The sequence below is a fragment of the Beta vulgaris genome, chromosome 6 (assembly GCF_026745355.1).
Source record: "Beta vulgaris subsp. vulgaris cultivar EL10 chromosome 6, EL10.2, whole genome shotgun sequence".
Classification (NCBI taxonomy): domain Eukaryota; kingdom Viridiplantae; phylum Streptophyta; class Magnoliopsida; order Caryophyllales; family Amaranthaceae; genus Beta; species Beta vulgaris.
In genome coordinates this window covers 50,817,799-50,826,443 of record NC_079207.1, presented here as the reverse complement: position 1 = coordinate 50,826,443, position 8,645 = coordinate 50,817,799, and the positions used below count along the sequence as shown (strand labels likewise).

At 38.5% G+C, this 8,645-nt stretch overlaps 1 long non-coding RNA gene across 1 annotated transcript; it reads left to right on the top strand.

The window, feature by feature from the left end:
- The first annotated feature begins 2,490 nt into the window (after positions 1 to 2,490).
- Positions 2,491 to 4,354, top strand: LOC125498212 (uncharacterized). Its single transcript, XR_007275027.2, has 4 exons — positions 2,491 to 2,572; positions 2,658 to 2,723; positions 2,824 to 2,893; positions 4,010 to 4,354. It is a non-coding gene; the product is annotated as an uncharacterized LOC125498212 (long non-coding RNA).
- The last annotated feature ends 4,291 nt before the right edge of the window (positions 4,355 to 8,645 follow it).

Genomic DNA, 8,645 nt, shown 5'->3' with positions numbered 1-8,645 from the left:
TCTAGGAGACCAACCAAACATAAGAGGGAACACTAGTACAAAAACGTCTTGACCCCTATTTGCATCGGACTTGGGTCCGACGGCACCGGTCACGACGCAGATGACCTAAAATTGATCCGCGTCGTATGCAAAAATGACGCAGATTAACTAGCTATTTGCGTCGCACGTTGTATACGGTGCGACGCAGATGGCTCTCCCCAGCCCAACACCAAGCTTCAAAGGGTAATGTGCGTCGCACATCGCCTAGGGTGCGACGCAGATGAGTGATTTGCATCGCAGCTTGGGGTACGTGCGATGCAAATTGCAATGTTTTAAAAATTTTTTTTTATTAAAAAAAACTAAGAATGAGGTTGTAAACTTGCAATAAAGATTTTTGTTGAGCGATTGCAGGATATAGCCACCAGTTGTTGCTGGGGCATACAGTCATTATCGTGCAGGGTTGGTGTATCTCCAATTGAGAGACTTGGAAGGTTGTTCGACTAAATTGAAGGAGCATTTTACTGATTACAGATATTCTTGACCGTGTTTAGTGAGTTAAGGGTAGATAGTAGATTTGTAATAATAAATTACAGAAAATAAAGAAAAAGAGATAATTGCATTAAAAAGAATACATAAATTACAGAAAATCAATTAAATAAAATTACAGAAAATCAAAAAAGAAAATTATAGAAAAATAAAGATTACAAAAAATTACTGAAAATCATAACAGAGAGAATTTCATGTAATCTTCAAGTTGCAGCGCAAATCCATATCTTCACCTCAAACGCAACCCTAGGCGATGGATTTTTTACGCAAATTTCACCTCAACCATGTAGAATGGAATAGTGCAGTCAGAACCAAAGTAGAATGGAATAGTGCAAGCACATGGAGATGCCAATAATCCATTATCCATCTCTGTTACATATTAGTCCGCCACCAAATGAACATAAAGTAAGCTTGTGATAAACCTGCACATGATGTTTATCAGTAAGCTTGCGATATATTTAGAGAAAAGACTTCGAGAATAAGCAAATCCAGATCTGAAAACGAGAAAAGGAATTTCGGAAACTCAAAATTTTGAAAGAAAATCCTAGATCTGAAAAATAAACCCTAGACTAGGATAAATGTCATATAAATAAACAAAAAAATCAGATTTAAAAAAAATGAAATGATATTAAAACAGATAATGAAACTCAATTCCATAGAACTTAGATCTGAATTGAAATCCATGAATAACATGCAAAACACGAAATGAAACGAATAAACGAAGAAAAATAAAGAAAAAGAAAGAATACCTGAGATGAAACGAAATGAAACGAACGAACGGAGTTGCCTGAGATGAATTTCAAGTTGCCTGACATGAATTTCGAGTTGCCTGAGATGATTTTCGGTTGCGGCCATAACAACGATGAATTTCGATGTTGAATTTCAACGAGTGAAAGAGAGAAAGAGGGAGAGAGGAAGACGGATGATGAATTTCGACGAGTGAAAGAGAGAGAGGGAGAGAGAGAGAAGGAGAAAGAGGGATAGAGGAAGCGCGGCGGTTAAGAGGGAGTTTTAGGTTAAGAGGGAGATGGGGAGTTGAAGTTTTAGGTTAAGAGGGAGAGGGTGAGATGGATACTTGTTAGGGCGGCCTAACTGATGTGCGTCGCATGGGCTTGCGGTCCGACGCAAATTCAAAATTTGCAACGAACCTCAACGACGTGCGACGCAGATAGTTGTCAACGACGTGCGTTGGATGGGCCTCGGGATCCGACGCACATGAGCGATATGCGTCGCACTTCATCTGGATCCGACACATATGGCTCGTATCTGGTGCTTGTGAGCAGTTATTTTGCATTGCACTCTAGCTCCCATGCGACACAAATTCACTTTTTGCGTCGTTTCCGTTGCGACGCACTTAGGGAGACGCAAATCATCATTATTTGTAATAGCTCCAATATTCTTTTTAAGTTGTTAGACCCTAAAACTTAATTAGTGGTATGTGGTAATAAGTCTAGGTACTTTTTATGGTCTTGATTGAGCTCATTAAGAGCTTATGATGTGGTTTAATGAAGTTTTAAATACTTGAATGACTTGTTTATGTGTGTAACAAGAATGTATATGTGTTTTATGTATTCTTATTAACTTGTTAATAAGGTTTAAGGACCCTTAGATATGCTACTAAACCTATAAGAGCCATAGTAATAGAATCTACATAAATAGAGCTGAAACTTTTATCGGGTAGCATCAAAGTCCTATTTGTGAAGCCTTCTCTACTGAATTTCAAGTCTAAACCAAATGGGCCACGTCTACTTACCTTAGTATGTTAATTAGGAATGAAATCCAGCAATTAGAAACCATTAATAGGTTTCCTATCCATGAGGGTTTCCAATTAAACTCTTTTGGAGCAGCTGATGCAGCAGTTAGCTTAGTAAGCTGCAATAACCCCTTTTTCGTGTCAATCTAACCAAAACCAAGGCATGAATAGGACGCCAACATGCTGTACTTCACTCCCACCTCATGCTTTGCTTGATAAAAACTTAAAACACAGCTGCCCAGAAGCACACACACACTCTCTCCATCTCGCCAGAACCTGCGTCCCTGCCCCTAGGTGAGTCTCTTCAGTTTTTCTTCAATTTTCTCTTCCTTTAAGCTAGGTTTTCTTACATATTATTGTTCTACACTTGAATACCCAGAACCTAAGGCCTTTGTTCGTGCTTTAGAGCCATTAGAAGTTGGTGTTAAAGCCCCTAAGAAGTCAGGTATGCTGCTGGAAAACCTGTCAGCTTCTGTTTGAGTTTTCTCTTAGATTAGTTTAGCTTTAATCTTATTTCCTTATACCATAATGTCTTATTTTGATAGTATTTCAAGATACACCAGTAGTTGGACTAGTTAAGGAGCTTTAATCAAGGTTTAAGCTAGGATTTCTAAGGTACTAAGCTTGATTATCCTATAACCTTCCTTCTTTGAGTTGTTAGAATGATTATGTGTATGATGTGAATTGTGAACTAATTTCTATGTGGAACCAGCATGTATATAATCTTTTTAAAGTTATATTGAGTGCATATATAGTTGCTTTAAAGTTATGATTACTCATTCTTAATTGTAATTGCTAAATATGTTGTATATATGTCATTATGGTAAGTGTTTGTAATGGTTAAGCTTAATATCAATGTAAATATGCTATTTATGTTATTTAACCTACTGTTTAGCTACTGTAAAATATTAATTTAGTGTCCATGAAGTAATTTAGTTGTGCTAATCAAAGGTTTATAAATACTATGAAGACTAATGCCCTGATTTATAGTCGTTTCCGTAGAAAAAGCTAGTATGAAATTATGCTGAACTTTTGAGTGATAATATGTGTGTATTAAGTTCATTATATTATGTATAACATGCTGTCCTTAGGTACTTTAGTCATATTTTGTTGGTATTAGTCGTTTAATAGTGGCTCAAAGCATATAATCGAAGCTAGCAATAGAACGGTCATATGTATTGATTGTAGATTCTCTTATTGGATTAATGTATACACATGTATAAGTTTGTATGATTCATAATAGGGAATGATTTATATGGAGAAAGTAGCCTCATTTAGTCGACCAATGAGGTAATGAACTGTGCCCCATGGACTGGGAACCTTGGGGGTTCCATAGGGAAACCTGCCCATAGCTCTATGGAACGATAATCGGGCGAATTCAAGTAATGCGAAACTTGAATATGATAAGTGATTGGAATTGGAAATATGAACTCCGGACTAGTCGCGGTAATGGCCATGGAAAACGAAAAGGTTGGGTGACGACTCCCACAGTCGGAGATGTAGGCTTTGTCCTCTCCGTCGCGTTCTCTTTCTCCAAGGAACTATGTTTTATATAATAATCTTAATTCTATTTTATGCATTGATTGACTCATGGTAGCTTGTGATTATCTAGTGAATCATGGATTATTTCGAAAGCAAGTTCCACTAAAGTATGTTTTACATGGTAGTAAACTTAGTACTCAGCTTTTTGGCTGACGCTTGTTCTTGGAACCTGTTCCTGGTGGGGAGCAGTAGTTCCTGATGATGCAGGTTTCTAAAGACGTTATGATTGTGTCTCTGCTTTTGCTGTCTCAAGTGATGACTTGTATATATATGCAGTGTTGCATGCTCTGTAGTTATGTTAAAGTGTAGCTTTTGATCTCAAACTCTTAGCTTTACGCTCGTGAGATGTCCTTTTAGAGCTAGTTTCTGTAATCCGACTAAGTTGGTCAATGCTATGTATGTAAATTAGTAAGTATAAGGAATAAGGGTTGTATATTATCAGTTTGGTTGTATAAAAGTGTTTCTCTATATAAGTTCGTTGTTTCTCGCGATATCATCCAATTTCCATTAGATGATGTCATGGTAATGGTCCGAGTTTTGTTAACCAGGGCTTCCGTTGCACTTATTTCTAATTAAGCTGGTTAATAAATCACGGGCTGTTACATTATTCTACTAGTGGAAGATGAGTAGGAAGCACAAGAGTGACTCTAAGGGCTCAATCCACCGATCAACCGAGTCTTTTTGAAAGAAGGTTTCCAAGAGTGATTTCTCACTCTTCTCCACTTCCAAGTCCCAAGCTTGACTCCTCCCTAGGGATGCTCAACCATAATTGCTCGCCTCTACCACATTTTGATGACCGTCATCATGACTTGCACAAAATCTCGCCCGCCACTACTAAATCGACCAAGTCCAATCTAGAAGTCAAAAGGGACTTTGTTAAGATTGTAACGGGGCTAGGTTACGGGTGTGGATTATAATTTAGGAATATGGTGAAAAAGGGTAAGCGGAGTGCAACTAGGGGAAAATATTACCCCAAGCTAGTCCTAACACCAATCTCAATTCAAATTCTCCCACATAACCTTGATTTTCAGTTTGACTTTGTCACGTTTTTGAACTCGTTCACTTTTTGAATGTTTGCCACTTTTCTCATAAATTTGCTCTTCTTTTTTTTTCTTTAATTTTAAATGAAATTCAAATGAAACACAAAGAGCTTCCCTTTTTTTTATTTCTTTTGCCTTTTCTCTCGCGATTTTCTTTAGCTTTTGCAATCATACTTGCATATTAAATCGCTTTCAACCAAGACTCAAAATCAAAATAATTCAACTCGACACAAACTAGATATGCACTCCACTTTGGGGAAAGTTTGGCCATGACTTATTATGAGGGTTAAGCAAAAATAAGATAGAAAGGCTCAGATGGGTTGAGAAGCGGATATTATGTCGGTATTCAAGCTTTTGGTTTTGTAGCTCCTATTACTAGCAAAAGAAACGCCCTAAATCATTCTTCTAAAGCCTCGGTCTTATGCAATCTTGGGGAGCTAAATGCAAGTCACATGTTGGACGATCAATGGTGAGGGTTGTGAGTGAGTCTTACGAGGTTCTTGGCCCTCCTTAGGGATTCGTCGCACAAGGGGCAAAGCAATCCATTCATCCAACTCGCCTAATTTCAAAGAGACTCTACCAAAAGTTATCGTTCTCAAGATACGGTTAAAATCACAACAGGGCTTCTAAAATCATCAAGTCTAATGTAGGGAAGGTCTTCCAATCAAGTTATGAACAAAGTTAGCCATAAATCATGCAAGCAACCAAGCTATCCTAAATGCAGAAAAATAAAAAGAAAAAGAAAAGAAAAGGAAAAGAATAAAAGAGGAAAATGTTTTTTTTTTTGTTTTTTTTTGCTGTACAGGTGAAAGATGTTGTATAATATGAGCACTATAAGAGGGGGGGGTGAATTATAGTGAGAGAATAAGCTATACTTTTTGCGGAATGAAAAGTAAACTTGGGAACAAACAATGGGAACACGAGAGATTTAGCGAGGAAAAACTTCCTAGGCCTAGTAGGAAGAAACAACTCGACTACAAGGATTTTAAACAACTTTCCACTATAATAGGCCAAAAAACTCTGATTACAACCTATTACTTTTCTCTCGATTCTCAACTTAAGTCACTCAACTCAAGTTCCCAACGACAGTTCCCACAACTGACGTTTCTCTCAAACTTCACTCGAAGTTCCTTTCTCTTTCTCTTTCTCTTTCTCTTGCTTCACTCAAAGCTTTCTCACACTTACAAGAGTTCACTCAAACCCTTTTCTCAAAAATACACTTTATAAAATAATGGAAGAGTAATAAACTCGATTAATGTAAGTATGAATTCTCTTAAGGAAAAGGCACTGACACTTTAGATAACTTAAGACAAATTAACTAAGTCAGACACACATTTGGTGAGACTAATAAAAGTCAGACACGATTTGCTCAAATGAATTAGGTGCCTATTTATAGACAATTAAGACAAGACATGTTCTCCACTAATTACACCATTATCACATGTCCATGATGTTTAATTAATTAATTAAATTAAATTAATTATTCCATGTCATGTAAAGCATCCACTAATCCACTACTTCACTTCATAGAAGCAGTAACACATTACGTGGTTTTCACAAACTTGGAGATTAATTAAACTTATTTAATTAAATAAATACTTGGAGGATAATTAACTAAGCCACTAAATCCACTAACTACATAAAACGTGTAGCTGTAGGTTTTAGGCGTGCAATCTAGTTTTTAGGAAATAAATAAATAAAATACTTTAGCTAGTTTTTAGGAAAAATATCTTTTTCAAAATCTTTTTTATAAAACCGGAAATAACAGTTTTATATTTAAAAAATCCGAAACATTTAAAAACCGGAAATATTAAATTTTCGAAAACTAAATCTTTTAAATAAAATATAAAAGATAAAAGATAAACTTTAAAAAGATAATATTTGAAAATCAGCTAATTTAAAATCAGAAATTTTTTTAAAAATCTTTTCCTAACAAACTTAAACTAAATTCCTAAAATAGTAGATCTTAGTCAAAATATCCCTAAAAACTCTAACAACTATATTGGGCACAGATTTCACTTAGGCGCACAATATTAGAGTCACTTAGGAGTTCCTAAATTAGTTTTAAGTCTTGTTCCCTAATCTTTAAGTCTTGTTCCTTAGCCTTGTTCCTATAGTGCCAGGTCTGTTCCTTTCATGGGAACAGAACCAAGTTCCTTTGAGAATTCACCAAGAACTTAATTAAGCTTTTACTCAACCTTAACAAGAAAATTAATAAATACCCTAATGTATTCTAATCTTCCTTCCAAGCTTGATTCTTCATCTCTCGAACATCTTTACTTCGATCTTGATTAATTCTCCGCTTTAATCTTCAATCAAGTATTCTCTTAGCTCGAGCATGAATTACCTTGCAACAACAAATAAAATATACTATGTCTTTTGTGGTTAGGTCATCTTCAAAACTCAAGGGTCAACAAAAGAGAAGTCAACAGGGGTGGGGAAGTCAAAACCAACAGACAGGATCAATCACCGAGTGACATCGAAAACCAAACAAACCCCTAAATCGCTAGCCACCAATGACCCAAAACTCCCAAAGATATAGAAATCAAGTTATGAACAAAGTTAGCCATAAATCGCAAGGCCCCCAAGCTTGAGCGAAACTCCGCGCTCGGAGTTGCAAAAGGAGGGAGAGGGAGGGGGGTCATGAAAAGCGCCTAATAGTGCCCACCATCGCCCCCATCGGGAGGGGGGTTAGGAGGGAAATACCCACCGGAGTACCCATCAGGATAGTAAGACGGGTAGTGGGGATAAGGACGGAAAGAAGGATCCTCAAATGGCCCTTCGCGAGGGTCGAAAGAAGGAGGATAGTAGGGATGGTTAGACAAAGGAGGCTCATGTCCGGAGTGGACATTGGCGAGGTGAGTGCGCCAAGCCACCCTAGACACTTGGTCAAGGTCGGTGCGGATACCGGCAAGGGTAGCAGTAACCGCACGGTGATTGGCCTCCTAATAGGCCTGCATTTGGGCTATGGCCGCCATGACGGAGCCCATATCGAAAGACTGAGAGGAGGAAGGTTCGGCCAGCTCACTCTTAAGAATGCGGTGGTCGGGCCTTGGACCTCTCGGAGGTTGTGGAATGCCCTCCACAGGGGTGGACTGAATGAAAGTCCGATCAGGGACATCCTGAGGGGTGATATGGGAAGGGGCAACCCGCTAACGGTTTGCACAGTTAGCGGGGGGTTCCAGATGAACTCGGTGTTGATATAACAATAAGGTCTCCCCCCTACAAGCCAAATGCAGTTTGGCTTCATGTAATGGCACAAAAATTTCATCTACTGCAGACTGGCACCATCCAATTGGTTGGACTGACTAATAGTAGGCACGCTAGCTTCCAAGCGAGCCAGGTCATTGTCTAACTCAAGGTAAGATGCTATCCGGGTGATCATTCCACCACAAACGATCTCCCTAGATACCGTAGTACCCCCCCCCCCCCCGAATCTCCTGTATTCGATTAAGGAAGAGAGCTGCAAAATTAATTTGGGCTCTATGGTGGGCCCCGTCAGTGGCCAACCAAAGAACCAACAACTCTTCCTTCCTCAACTGCCCGACTTCCTGTTTAGGAAACATGGTATAAACCAACATCCTATAAAAGTAACGGAGATGGATGATCTCCGATGCTTTGGACGAGTTCATCCGAAACGAAGTCGTGCCATTGGTGATCTTAGCCCACCATTCCTGTTCGTTGTACCCCTGCCAAATGGTGCCCAAAGGGGCATCACAAGGGGCACTAGAATCCATCCCAAATGCTTCACAGAATTCGTCGAAAGAGAGTGTTCTAACTTGATT